Source organism: Pleurodeles waltl, chromosome 10 (genome assembly GCF_031143425.1).
Source record: "Pleurodeles waltl isolate 20211129_DDA chromosome 10, aPleWal1.hap1.20221129, whole genome shotgun sequence".
Classification (NCBI taxonomy): domain Eukaryota; kingdom Metazoa; phylum Chordata; class Amphibia; order Caudata; family Salamandridae; genus Pleurodeles; species Pleurodeles waltl.
This window is the reverse complement of record NC_090449.1, coordinates 759,825,262-759,839,851: the sequence shown is the minus strand read 5'-3', so window position 1 is coordinate 759,839,851 and position 14,590 is coordinate 759,825,262. Positions and strand designations below refer to the sequence as shown.

Genomic DNA, 14,590 nt, shown 5'->3' with positions numbered 1-14,590 from the left:
CTCTCCTCAAACATTCCAAGACACCAATCAATCTACAACATCACAACAAAGGTGGCAGTATCAAGAACAGGGACACCAGCCCTTTCGAGGAAGAGGGCAACACCACAAAGGAGGGTTAACTCCCACAAACAAGTGACTTCAACAACAAGTTTACTTTAATAAATTCCATCTGTTAAATTCAGAAATGAGCCATCTAAAATTCTACACAAAACACCTGTGGCTGGAAAGATAAGAAATTTTCTCCAGCAGTGGAGAAAGATAACTTCAGACAAAGGGATAATAAAGACAATTCAATTTGGATAGTGCATAGAACTAACAAAATTTCCACCAGCAAGAGGACGAAGGACAAAAGTCCGTTCTGAAGAAGAAAGAGCTTGACTCCTAGGAAGTTAAAGAATTACTAGACAAACAGGCAATCAAACAAGTCCTGAAACAAGACATCACCAAGGGAAATTACTCAACATATTTCTTAATCCCAAAGGTAGACAGATCATGAAGTCCAATCGTAGGTCTCTGGTTCATCAACAAATTCATAAAAACGCAAAGATTTTGGATGGCAACCTTACAAGAGGTCATACCACACTTACAGCGAGGCGATTGCATAGCAACGATAGACTTAAAAAATGTCTACTTGCACATTCCAAAGAACGCCAAGCACAAGAAATACCTATGGTTTGTGGTGAACAAAACACATTATAAGTTGACAATACTGACATTTCCAATAAAATGACCACCAAGAGTGTTTACAAAGTGCCTGGCGGCAGTAGCAGCACACTTAAGAAGGAAGGGAATACATGTATACCTGTACTTCAGGAAACCCTTTACACACTAGGTTTCTCCTTGAATATAGAGAAGTTCTCCCTGGAAACGGAACAAGAATGTTTTTTTTTTTTTTTTTTCTTTTTTTTTTTTTAAAGAAAGAATCAACTGCATTCAAGGGAAAGCATACCCCCAACAAGAAGAGGGCTTAATCCCTACCAACAAGAAGGGGACACAATCCCCAGTGACCGAGATTCACTGCTACTGCACTGGGGCAAACTCTGACGGCATGAACAGTGGGGAAGATGGCATCATTCATCCCTTTAATTCCCTATGCAAGACTTCACGTGAGACCAATACAGGAATGGCTTTAAAACCAGTGGTCACAGGCAACTGGGTGTTGGAAATATCTAGTGGTTGTCACACAGAAGGTAGAACAGGCGAATTAGGTGGAACAGAGCACACATTACACAAGAAAGAACTTTTGCATTGTCACCTCCAGCAGTGACGATAACCACAGACTCCTCTCACATGGGATGGGGAGCTTATATGGGCTCGCCCAAAGTACGAGGGATATGGAAGGAACAGGATGCAGGGCAACACATCATCATACTGGAGCAAAATACAGTCTTCCTAGCCCTAAAAGCATTACAAAGAGAACATTTGAGGAACCCATTTTAATTCAGACAGACAATACAACTATAATTATTTACACAAACAGGGAGGACCCAGTCACCACCCTTATCAAAGAGAGCTCAAAAACTATAGAAATGGGCTCTAGAGATGAAGATGGAAATGCAGGCAGTACATCTTCTGGGGAAAAAAAATGTTGACAGACAAGCCTTGTGCTCCCACGAATCAGAACTGAACCAGAATGTAATAGAAAGAATCTTTCAGAAATGGGGAACACCTATGATGGATCTGTTAGCAACTCCACTGAACGCAAAATGCCAAAACTTCACCTCCAGCTAGGCACACCATCTCTCTATGGGGAATGCACTGTCGATGTATTGGTCAAGGATATTTGCATACACTTTTCCCTCTTTTTCACTGTTGCTCACAGTAATCAACAAATTCAAAACAAGCTGATGACTCTGACCTTAATTGCCCCACAATGGGCAAGACAAGCATAGTTCTCAGAACTAGCACAGATAAGCTAAAAGGCAACAGGATCTGTTGTCAGTGGAAGGAGGAGAGTAATTTACCCAGAACATTTGAGTCTAACAGCATAACCCCGGAAGGCATAGAATTTTGACATTTGAAGCTGCTGTAAAACACAATGGAAGTTCTAAGGGAAGTAAGAAGACTAACCACAAGAAGATGTTACATAGCCAAATGAAAAAGATAAGTATTGTGTATTAAAAAAGAGATTTAAGAGTAAAAATAAGAAGGACAAAGGGGTTTTGAAATATTTAACTTACCTTCTAGAAGAAACTTACTTATTCATGCTTTAAAGAATCACATAGCAACTATAGTGGTGTATACAAAAGGCCTTTTTGGAAGAGATTTTTTCCCCACGTTACTTGTAATAAAAAGGTTCTTGGAGGGAGCAAAGAGAATAACACAACCAAGAAAGGTGCCAGCACCCACATGGAATCTAAATGTAGTACTCACTCAGCTAGTGGAAAAAAACAAAACTTCAAACCTTTGCACAAACTGAATTTACAAATTCTAACCTTTCAAGTCTGTTTTCTCATTGGCTTTCACGTCACTATGCAGAGCAAGTGAGTTACAGGCACATGCAATACAAGAACCCTATTTTCAAATTCATAAAACAGGATTGTCAAGAGAACAGACCTGCAGTTCGTGCCAAAAGCCATTACGCAATTTCACATGAATCAAAGTTTACAAATTCCAAGTTTTTTCCCAAAACTCGAGCTTTGCGTACATTAGATGCAAGGCGTGACGTAAAGTACTACATAGAACTATTACTATTCATATAATTTGCAGATAGCTTCTTAGGAAAATCAGTCGTCAAAAACATGATTGCAAGATAGATTGCCATTAATTTGTGCCACACTTACACAGGGGAAACTTTATCTGTGGTACCAAAGGTGCATTCCACATGAAAGAAAGGAGCAACCGTTGCCTTCCTGCAAATACTTAATTGCTAAAAATTTGCTTGGCAACAATATGGTCAGTATTACACACACATTTACAAAACATTGCTGTACCGAGATACAGAAAAACAAGGAAAGTCAAGTAGGATAGAGGGTTTTGCAGTATCTGTTTGGAAGTCATTGCCCATCTTCAAACCAACGACCATAAGGTTAGAAACTGCTACAAAATCAATGCACAGCATGTGACTCAAGAAAAGATTCACACTGAAAAATGTATCGTTTCTTAGCTGCATGTGTAGTTTTGCAGCTTGAAGAATGTTCAAGAGTCACAAGTGACTGGCCCACCTTCTCCAAGAAGATGGAAAGAAGAATCTGAAAATGGTCAACAAAGGTGGGAGCTTCTGGAGGAAGCAGGACACCATCACGGACACCAAATGGAACTGCCTTTGACACCCACCAACAAACAAAAATCTAAAAGACAAGAAGGACTACAAGATGCTGGAGAATTCCGGACCAAACTACTAGATGACGGAATAATGCACAGCATGTGAATCCAGAAAATTCTTGAAGCTGCAAAACTACACCTACAAGTAAGAAACTATACATTATCCTTCAGTAGATGGAGAAAATGTAATGATGTTGGTATGATAATAGTAAGTGGACTATGGTTGCTAAAAGCCTTTTCGATATTCCACAGGAAGAAACATAGTTTAAAACCGCCCAAGAAAAGAAAATTACTCAATCATTGAGAAACCAGTATGTCCAAAAAAAGGTAAAAATTAGACGGCTGTTACTACAGTCATTTGTTGGCTCATACTCATTAATATAGTTAAAAAGGTCCTTTAGAGTGGAGTTCAAAATATATAAAATGGAGGCCTTGCTGATCAAAAATGGCATTTAAATCTTCACAGAGCACCAGATGTGACCTGCTAGTTTACAAACAACTTTGGTTTTACAGTTTATCCACAAATCTAATCACAATTTGGTAATGACCAATATTTGAATGGGAAAAATCATTATAAAAATGAATACCAAAAAAACAGAAATCTTCTGCACGGTTCACCCAGAATTCCTAGATGAATTGATCTTTGATTGTGCTAATGAACCACGGTTTTTTACATCAATGAGAACCCTGAGGAAAACGCATGCCTGTTTCAACCATAAATATTTTTAAGATACACCACAAAAGAATTGGTGGGCTATTTAGCCCCAATGCTTTGAACAGGGGCAGTGTAGGAAGGGGGTGGGGGAAGCAATTTGTTTGCTTCTATTTTGTGAACCAGTCAATTTATCTGATTGTTCTGCATTTTTGAGTAAGAAACATAGGGGGTCATTACAACCCTGGCGGACGGTGTTAAAGGTGCAGTAATACCGCAAACAGGCTGGCGGACAAAAAAAGGGAATTATGACCCTGGCGGAAACCGCCAACAAAGACAGCCACTTTAACACACCGCCCGCCACGGCGGTACAGACAAGCAGCGCCGCGGTCACCGCCAACAGACAGGCGGAAGACAATGTACTGCCCATAGTATTACAATCCGCCACCTTTTCCGGAGCGGATTCACCGTGGATAAAAACACGGCGGAAACAGTTGCTGCAATGGGAAAACGCTCACCTGAACACATCCCATGAGGAACGAGGACTCCATGGAGCCGGAACTACAAATACTCCCTGCGCTTGTCTTTCTGCTCCTCTATGACCACCATCTACATAGGCGCCGAAGACAACGGTGAGTACTGCACCTACGACATGGGGAGGGTGGAGGCAAAAGTTAGGGGGACACCCACCTAACACCCCCACCCTCGCATATTACAACATACACACCAATGCATTTCCAAACATCACAGTAACAACACACAATCCCCCCGGAAGAATGCAAAGACAAAGCGAAATCCGTTCAAACATTGTAATGTTGCAATAAACAAGTTTTGCAAAAATATACAGATATATACGAAAATCTGGCAGAAATATATACAGTACGAGAAGTAGTTTAGATATGTACATATCAATGTCCGTGCACCACTAGTCCAAAAATGCATGGGCGAAGCCCACAAAAGGTACCTGACCACAATCGGAGAGAACACTGCCGGGGCATCAGATAGAAATACTACAGGCACCTCAGGGTGAAGGGAAGGGGGGGGCACCTCAGCCAGATGACTGCAAAGCCAGATCCACGACGGGGCTCCATGCCCACTATGCCATCCTGAGGAGTGCAAAGCCACAGTCTCTCAAGCCTCTACAGTGGGTGGCTTGCCCACTGTGCCATCCTGGGGAGTGCAAAGCCTCAATTTCGCAAGTAGATAACATCCGCCAGTGGCTCGTGAGGGGGACTGGTGCCCAGACTGGATTAGTCTCCCCGTGAAAGTTCCTGTCCCGTCACTGTCCCAGCTGCACATGGGATAAGGATGCTTGATGTGGCGGTCTATTCATTCTTACCCGGTGCATGCCCTGTTCAGCGGTCTTCACCATGGCGGTGCTTGCCCTGTTCAGTGGTGCTTTGCCATGGCGGTGCTTGCCCTGTTCAGCGGTCTTCACCATGGCGGTTCGGGACTGTTCAGCGGTGCTTTGCCATGGCGGTTCTGGTACGGACATTGGTGTGTGGCATGACGTTCCCTAGACTGGGCATTGGTGTGTGGCATGACGTTCCCTCATAGCCCACCTGGGCTGTGGCAGCCAGGGCCCTCCTGGGTACTGACTCCAGTGGTGGTCTCCTGACCAGTGACGATACTGCTGCCCTCCAGGGCACTGACTCTGGCGGTGGTCTCCTGACCAGTGACGATACTTGGGCCCTCCTGGGCTATGACTCTGGCGGTGGTCTCATGACCAGTGACGATACTTGGGCCCTCCTGGGCTATGACTTCGGCGGTGGTCTCCTGACCAGTGACGATACTTGGGCCCTACTGGGCTATGACTCCGGCGGTGGTCTCCTGACCAGTGACGACGGTGCTGGCGGTTGGGTCTCGACCACCGGGAATGATGGCGCCCTTCTCCGCCGTGATACTCACAACAGGCTGGGCAGACTTCCTCTGGCCCTTTCCCACCTTTGGTGGAGTCACAGCTGACTCTCCAATCCCCTTGGAACCCATGTGAGTTGTTTTCCCACCAGGAGGCTTCACACGGTCCCGTCTTCCACTCTCCAATTTCATAGCCTTTACAGGGGGTGGGCTGCCAGTGCCTTGGCTACGGGTCACACTGCCTGCCCTGGTGGCCGGTGCACTCCACATACCTTGAACAGGCACCACTGGTATTGGAGGCTTTTTGGCTGAGGCGCTACGACGGGACTGATGAATTGGAGGGAGGGGGGGTGGGGGCAAAAAGGTCAACTTTACAGAGGGACAGTTTCTGACGAACACTGGGATGGGTAGTTGGAGGGGGTCTGGGAGTGGAGGAAGAGGAGGTGGTCGTGAGGTGGATGGATGTTTGGTGTGTGATTGCCAGCGTTTGTGTACTTTGGGAGGGGGCGTCACAGACACACTGGGAGAGGACACAGGGGACGTGTAAATGGCAGTGGAGGTGGTGAGTGCAGGTGAGCGGCTTGTGGTGCTGGGTGTCCTGGTGCGACTCCTGGTGCCTGTAGATGTGGTGCATGCAGGTGTGTGTGTGTGTGTGTGTGTGTGTGTGTAGACAAGACTGGGAGGGAGGAGGGAGAAGAGGAGGAGGAGGAGGGGGAGGCAGTGGATGTTGCTGTGTCTGTATGTGGGTAAGGCTTGCGTGAGTGCCTGTGGGTTGTGTGGTGCCTATGTTTGCTTGAGCTACTGGTGTGTGCTGACTTGTGTGCATGCTGGTCTGTAGGTGTGCTTGGGATGGGCTGGGGTACAGGGGATTTGGTCTGGGTGGAGGAGGTTGGAGGGGGGGAGGCTAGACACAGGGACAATGGCTGCCATCAGTGCTGAGGCCAGAGATTGCAGGGTTTGCTGAAGGACAGCCTGACCAGAATGAATGCCCTCCAGGAATGCATTACTGTGTTGCAACTCTCGTTCTACACCCTGGATGGCATTCACAATGGTAGACTGCCCAACAGTGATTGAGTGACCTGAGGAGGTCAATAGCCTCCTCACCGAGGGCAGCAGGGGTGACTGGGGCAGGGCCTGAGGTGCCTGGGGCGAAGGTGATGCCCACCCTCCTGGGTGAGTGGGCACGGGGCGAACGCTGAGGGGCTGCTGGGAGGGCGGTGCTGGTAGGGGAGGTGGTGGCTGTACCTGTATAAGTGGGGCGCACAGATGGTGCCGCCACCACAAGGGAGCCCCCATCGGAGGATGAGTCAGTGTCGCTGCTTGGTGATCCGGTGGCCGCCGTGAAGCTCCCCTCGCCCTCCGTCCCACTGGTGCATTCTGAGTCCGTGGTGTGGCCCTCCATGGCCATGTGGGATGCAGCTCCTTCGTGCTCCGGTGCCACTGTACCTCTGCCTGATGATGCTGATGCACAAAAGAACAGGGAGAGCAGAAAAGGGGGGGGGGGAACAGAAGAAAGACAGGTTGAGTGCATGGCATACCGCTACCGTTGGCAGACAAGACAGACACAGCAGCCCCCTGCATTACGCCGTGCTCCTGCCCTCTGCATATGCAATTTCTGGGATATGGCCTACATGGCAATGGTGAACATCTGCACACATGGATGCCACAGGGGCAACTATACCTCGACTTGGCACTCTACTGAGGTGGGGGTAGAGTGCCACATGGGCTGCATTACAGAGGGGCCTAGTCTTTGTGTTTCTGGCTGGCCTAGGTACACCCACAGGCCTCCTCCCCCACCCAGACCCCTTTACTGCGAGCAAAGTCCGTAGAATGAGGTTGTACTCACCCCCTTGTGTCTGCTGTGATGCCCTCAAGCGCCCATCCAGCTCCGGGTAGGCCACCGCCAGGATCCGGAACATCAGGGGGGGTCATGGTGCGACGGGCACCCCTCCCACGTTGGGAGGCCATCCCCAGCTGAGCCTCCGCCGTCTTCTTGCTGCAGCGGCGAATGTCCTCTCATCTTTTCCGGCAGTGGGTGCCCCGTCTCTGGTGGGCCCCCAGGGTCCGGACCTCCTTGGCGATGGCACGCCAAATGTCCCTCTTCTGGTGGGCGCTGACCTACATGACGTGCACAAAGGGAAGAGGAACAGTCATTACCAACTGCACCGTCGATGTGAGTGGCCCCCTCCCTACTCTGGCCATGTGGCCCATTCATTCACATGCATTAATGTTCTATGAACTCTGTGCCCTTCCCTCATCCAACTAGCCCTCTCCACCCAGGCCTAGCCCATACAACGTGAACCCTGTGTACTAACCTGTTGGTCTGGAGGACCGTACAGTAGCATGTACTGGGGGAGGACCCAGTCTACCAGTTTCTCCAACTCCTGAGCAGTGAAGGCAGGGGCCCTTTCCCCAGACGCAGCAGCCATCGTCGCTTCCAGACCGAGGTCACAGCAGCACTTGCAGTGTAGGTCCTCTCCTGTCGAAGGTCAGGTATCTAGTGATTGAACAGACAGAAAATGGCGGTGACATCCGCAGCGGTGCGCATCATCACCGCCGGCGCACCTGTTCATTGGCTCTTGGGACCCATAGGGTCCAATGTTAACCAATGCTGCATTGCGCCGCGGTCTACGACCGCCTACCACCGCGGTGTGCAACACCAGCGCTGTTACCCCACAATCCCATTGTCCCAGTTTAGAGGTCAGGCAGCCGCCATTTCAGGGGCCCACATGGCTTCGTTTTCCTCTGCGTCACACACAGCTAGGCCTACACTCAACACACATACAGGAAGGGTTTTGTGATTGGTGTAGTCTTGTGTGCAACTGTGGGTACATACCTGGATGAAAAATGATTGATTCGTCGCTGTTGTCCTTCGTAGCCACGACGATACTTGGGCCCTCCTGGGCCTGGTATGACGGAATCCTCCGGTGTACCGACCGCTGATGGACCTGTTGACAATGGAAGAGCGACATGTCATCATCACCTACAGGTTTGACCGTGCCACAATCTAGGAACTATGTACCCAGTTAGAGCCAGACCTGATGTCACCAATCTGCCATCCGACTGGAATCCCCCCTGACGTGCAGGTGCTGTCAGTTCTCCATTTCCTTGCAAGTGGGTCATTCCAGACAACCGTGGCCATGGCATCAGGGATGTCCCAGCCTATGTTTTCCAACGTTTTGTCCAGAGTGTTGTCTGCCCTGCTGAAACACGTAAGGAGATACATCATTTTCCCTGAGGTGGAAGATTTGCCTACAGTTAAAGGTGACTTCTATGCCCTTGGACATATCCCCAACGTCATAGGTGCCATTGATGGGACCCATGTAGCTCTGGTCTCCCCCCCCCCCCCACAGGAGTGAACAGGTGTACAGGAACAGGAAGAGTTATCATTCGATGAATGTTCAGATGGTCTGTTTGGCAGACCAGTACATCTCGCAGGTAAATGCTATGTTCCCTGGCTCAGTGCATAACTCCTACATCCTGCTGAATAGCAGCATCCCTGATATGATGGCTCAACTCCAGAGGCACCGTGTGTGGCTATTGGGGGACTCTGGTTACCCCAACCTGTCCTGGCTATTGACCCCAGTGAGGAATCCCAGGACCAGGGCAGAGGAACGCTACAATGAGGCCCATGGGCTGACTAGGAGGGTGATCGAACGCACCTTCGGCCTCCTGAAGGCCAGGTTCAGGTGCCTCCATATGACAGGTGGTTCCCTATTCTACTCACCGAAGAAGGTGTGCGAGATCCTCATCGCCTGCTCGATGCTTCATAATTTGGCTTTGCGACGCCGGGTCCCTTTTCTGCAGGAGGATGGTCCAGATGACGGTGTTGTCCCTGTGGACAGTGATGAGGAAGCTGAGGAAGAAGACAACGATAACAGGGAGTCAGTCATACAGCAATATTTCCAGTGAGACACAGGTGAGAACATTTTCATTGTTACCATTACATTAACTTTCACACGTGTACCTCTATCCTGTCTGTCGATTTCAACCAGTATTTGGTAACTGAGTTGTTCCTTTACATTACGGTTTCACAGGTGTGGTTACCAACGTGTGTCATCTGCTTGCATCCTTCAAGGACTTGTGATGTGTGACATAGGTATGTTGGCTTTACAATGGGGAACGCATTATGACTCTGTCATTGATAATACATATTTACAATCTCACAGACTGACTCCAGATTGTTTTTTGTTTCAAGGGTGTTTATTGAAGTGTTCAGAAATGGGAGGGGGTTGTAATATGAGGATGGGTGATGGCGGAGGAATGTCCATGGCAGAGTCCAGTCTATTAGTCTCACAGGTGCACTGCCCATCTGGGCATAGGAAGTGGAGCTGGGGCAGTTCAAGTATGGACAGGGTAACAAAGTGGGTCAGTGGGGGGAGAATCAGAGTGGTCTCATTTCCTGGTGGGGGTCTTGCCATCTTGCTCTGTCCTGTTCCTGGCTCTCTGGGACCGCTTGCGTGGTGGTTGTCAGTCTGCAGGGGGTGGGGTTCTGGTGTGGTGGTCCTGTGGCGGGACGTCCTGTCCACTAGCGCCGGCGGAGGTGGTGGGCAGTTCATCGTCCTGGCTAGTGTCAGTGGCCCCTTGGAGTGCCACGGTGTCCCTCATGGTTTTCTGTATGTCCTTCAGCACCCCTACGATGGTGCCCAGGGCGGAGCTGATGGTCCTGAGCTCCTCCCTGAACCCCAAATACTGTTCCTCCTGCAGGCGCTGTCTCCTGAAACTTGGCCAGGACCGTGGCCATCGTCTCCTGGGAGTGGTGGTATGCTCCCGTGATGGAGGTGAGGGCCTCGTGGAGAGTGGGTTCCCTTGGCCTGTCCGCCCCCTGTCGCACAGCAGCCCTCCCAGTTCCCCTGTGTTCCTGGACCGTGTGCCCACTACCACTGCCCCCAGGTCCCTGTTGTTGGGGTGGTGGGTTCTCCTGGGTTCCCTGTAGTGGTGGACACACCGCTGATTGACCTGTCCTGGGGACGGAGGTATGGGCCCGCTGGGTGGGTGCTGTGCTGGTGTTACCAGAGGGTGGAAGGTCAGTGTTGGGCTGTGCCTGTGCAAGGGGAACCGACTGTCCCGAGGCCCACAATGGTCTGGGCTGGTCATCAGGATCCAGTAGGGCAGAGCTGCTATTGTCACTGTGGGCCTCTTCTGGGGGTGGAGTGGTGTTTTCTGGACCCTCTGATGTGGTGACGGTCCTTCGGGTTCCTGCAGGGGCATAAGAGCATAATTAATGCATTTGTGTGTGTGTTGGTGTGCAATGGGTGGGTGTCTGTGTACCCTAGTGCTAGCATTCCTGTGTGGGGGCTTGTCTGATGATGGTTAGGGGGTGTTCTGGGTATGTGCTGTGGGCATGCTTTAGTGAGGGGTGACCATGCTTAGTTGTGTCATGCAGGGCTTGGTGTTGGGATGTGTGGTTTGTGTGATTAGTACATTAGTGAGGGGTTTGAGTGATAGGGGAGGGTGGGGGTGTGTGATAACATGCTGGTAGGGTGGGGGATATGATAGTTAAGATTTGACTTACCAGTGTCCCATCCTCCACTGACTCCTCCGAGGCCCTCTGGATGCATGATGGTCAAGACTTGCTCCTCCCATGTTAGTTGTGGGGGAGGAGGTGGGGGTCCGCCACCAGTCCGCTGAACCGCGATGCTGTGCCTGGAGACCGTTGAACGCACCTTCCCCCGTAGGTCGTTCCACCTCTTCCTGATGTCCTCCCTATTTCTTGGGTGCTGTCCCACAGCGTTGACCCTGTCCACGATTCTGCGCCATAGCTCCATCTTCCTGGCTATTGAGGTGTGCTGTACCTGTGAGCCAAAGAGCTGTGGCTCTACCCGGATGATTTCCTCCACCATGACCTTGAGCTCCTCCTCGGAGAAGCGGGGGTATCTTTGGCGTGACATGGGGTGGTGTGTGTGATGTGTGGGGCAGTGTGAGTGTTGATGTGTGTGGTGATGTGTAGTGGTGTGTGGTGTTTTGTGCGTGGATGTGGTGTGGGTGATGGTGTTGTGTGCCTCCGTATGGTGGTGTTGTCTTGGCTGTGCTGTCTCTCTGGCCTTCGTCTGTGAATTTTGGTCATAGGGGTTTGTGGGTGGGTGTTTTATATTGTAATGGGTGTGTGGGAGTGGTGTTTGTATGTGTATCAGGTGTGTGTATTTTGAATTGTCCAATGTGGCGGTGTTTTGGAGATGTGTGTGTATTTTGAGCGCGGCGGTGTATACCGCCAATGGAATACCGCGGTTGAAAGACCGCCGCGTGGATTCGTGGGTCGTAATAGCATGGGCGTGTTTCTGTTGGCGTGGAGGTGGAGGCGGAGGTTTTGTTTTTGCCACTTTAACACTGACCTTTGGTGTGGCGGAGTTGTGTGGGTGTCTGTATTTTGGCAGATTCCGAGATGTGTGTCATAATAGCTGTGGCGGACTACCGCCGCCGCCGCGGTGTATTCGCGGTCTTCTGCACGGATGTAAGCGCCTTTTACCGCCAATGTTGTAATGACCACCATAGTTTGCCTCTCTAATGAGACAACTAGGGAAGACCAGTACTTAGAAGAGAAAAATACCCCACTTATCTTGAGATTACTCCGGCCATACAGAAGAAAAACATGCTCATTTTGCTCTGTTTAGTTACAAACGGTTGAAGAACCTGGACTTCCTTGCAGTTTTCCCCCTTAACTTTTTGCCACTTTTAGAATGGCCAGATACTGTTCTCGACTCTGACAGTGCGCTGAGGCCTGTCAATCAGACCTCAGTGCCAGTGCTTTTTCCTTTTAAAACAAGGTGTGTCTGGTTGTTTCACAATTGGCACAGGACTTTAGCACTCCTGTAAGTCCCTAGTAAATGGTACCCCTGGTACCTAGGGTATGGGTACTAAAGAAGGTTCTTAAGGGCTGCAGCATATCTTATGCCAACCTAATGACCCACACACAAATTGCGTACAGCCTACCATCTCAGCCTGCATGGCAGGGTGCAAGCCTTAAGTGAAAACACAGCAGGGCACACATCCTGTGTGCCATGCCTGCAGACACTGCATGCAGTATTGATAAGTCACCTCTACAGTATGCCTTACAGCCCTAATACAGGGAGCATTACACCACATATGAGGACATATCTGCATGACCAGATATGCCCCTAGGATGTCTAAATCAATTCTTAGACATAAGTGAACAGGGAAGCCATCTTAAGGTATGTATTAGACACTGGTCAAAATGAGTTTCCCAGCTACATAATGGCTTCACTGAACCCTATGGTGTTTGGTATCAAACACATCATATTAATAAAACCACACTGATTCCAGTGATGGATTTATTAATACATTCACCGAAAGGGTACCTTAGAGGCACCCCCTGATACCTACTTGTCTTCTAGTGTGCTGGCTGACTGGTCAGTACAGCCTGCCACCACAGGCAACTTTTGGAACCACTGCAGGTAAGAAGCCTTATTCTTGAAAGCTAGAAACAATGCCTGCTCCGGAGGATGGTTTTCACACCTCCTCCTGTTAGGATGACTAGTAATTTAGCATACCAATGCCAGGGACTTTAAAGTCCCTGCTACCTTTAAAATGTGACCCCAGCATCCCCCAGACCTTCAGGATGCCACTCCTGCCCTCAGGCCTATTGGCAAGCGGGAAATTAATATGGTAGGAGGCATGGAGTACACCCAGGCCAGCCACGCCCCTGAGGAGAGCTGCTTGATTTGCCCTACTCCAGGCAAATTCTGCTATCTTAGTGATGGCAGAAATAGGAACTCTGGGACAGGTTTATGCCCACTCACCACAGGAAGTAGTCCTATAGGTGGTGTAATGACCCCAAGGGTAAGTAGCCTATTGGCGCCTACCCTTCCCTCCCGGTACTCTTCTAAATCTAGTATTTAGGGAAGCCCCTGGCACCAGGGAACTAGATTCGCTGGACCAAAGAAGGACAATGAAGAGCTGCAAGAAGCAAGAACTAAGGAGCAGCAACTGCCTCCCTGCTGTCTTTGACAATTACACCAAAGACAACTCGTCCTGCAGCTGATCAGTCTCCAAAAGCCTGGGATGGCTGCCAGCACTTTAAGAAGTAACCAGTATCTCCATTGGAACAGAGGAGCTGTTTCCCTGCCCCTTCGCAGGCATCAAAGACCGAAACAAGAGTCTCTGCCAGTTTGACCCCCACCGGCCAAAGCAGCACTGCACTGAGCCCCACAGCCCAAAGAGGAATACGCCAACTGTGCCTATGAGATCCAGATACTCTCCAGAGCTGAGTCCCCCTACAGGTTTGGTCTCACCAGCCCCTACCTCCAGCCTCATTGTGCAGGACACTGAAACCGCGAGAGTCTTGGGCCCATGAAAACCTGACAACTGGAAGCACCACTGTATCTGACCCCCCCTGCGGTTGCTCAGCGGTGCCAATGAGGTTCCAAAATCCTTCAAAGCTGAGCCCCCTTTTGGGTTCAGCCAGTTTGTCACCCAGTTCCCACTTGCATCCTCTTTTCCCCTGGGCCATTTCTCAGAGGAAAACATTGGGCATCTAACTCTGTAAAGCACCTCTGCACCTGGGTGCCCCAGTGCCTCCCAATGTGACCTGCTGGTGTTCCTTTGTACCTTGCCCCATACATATCTTAACTCCAGAATAAAGTCTTGTAAGTTGTTGCTAAGTACCTATATGCAGTATGTTTCTTTCCCAATAGGATAACATTAGTGCATTAGTCAATGCAAGTGTATTTCCTGTACATTTCAAAACTGTTATACTTAAAACGTACTTACCCAGTAAAAAAGTTATTTGTGTTAAACATATAAAACTCTTTATTTTTTATAAATTGGTGTCGGATTTCTTTATTGTGTGTGTCTCGCTTG

At 49.4% G+C, this 14,590-nt stretch overlaps 1 protein-coding gene across 1 annotated transcript in view; it reads left to right on the top strand.

The window, feature by feature from the left end:
* MASTL (microtubule associated serine/threonine kinase like) overlaps positions 1-14,590 on the top strand; it is a 208,675-nt gene that overhangs the window by 63,184 nt on the left and 130,901 nt on the right. The window lies entirely within an intron of this gene.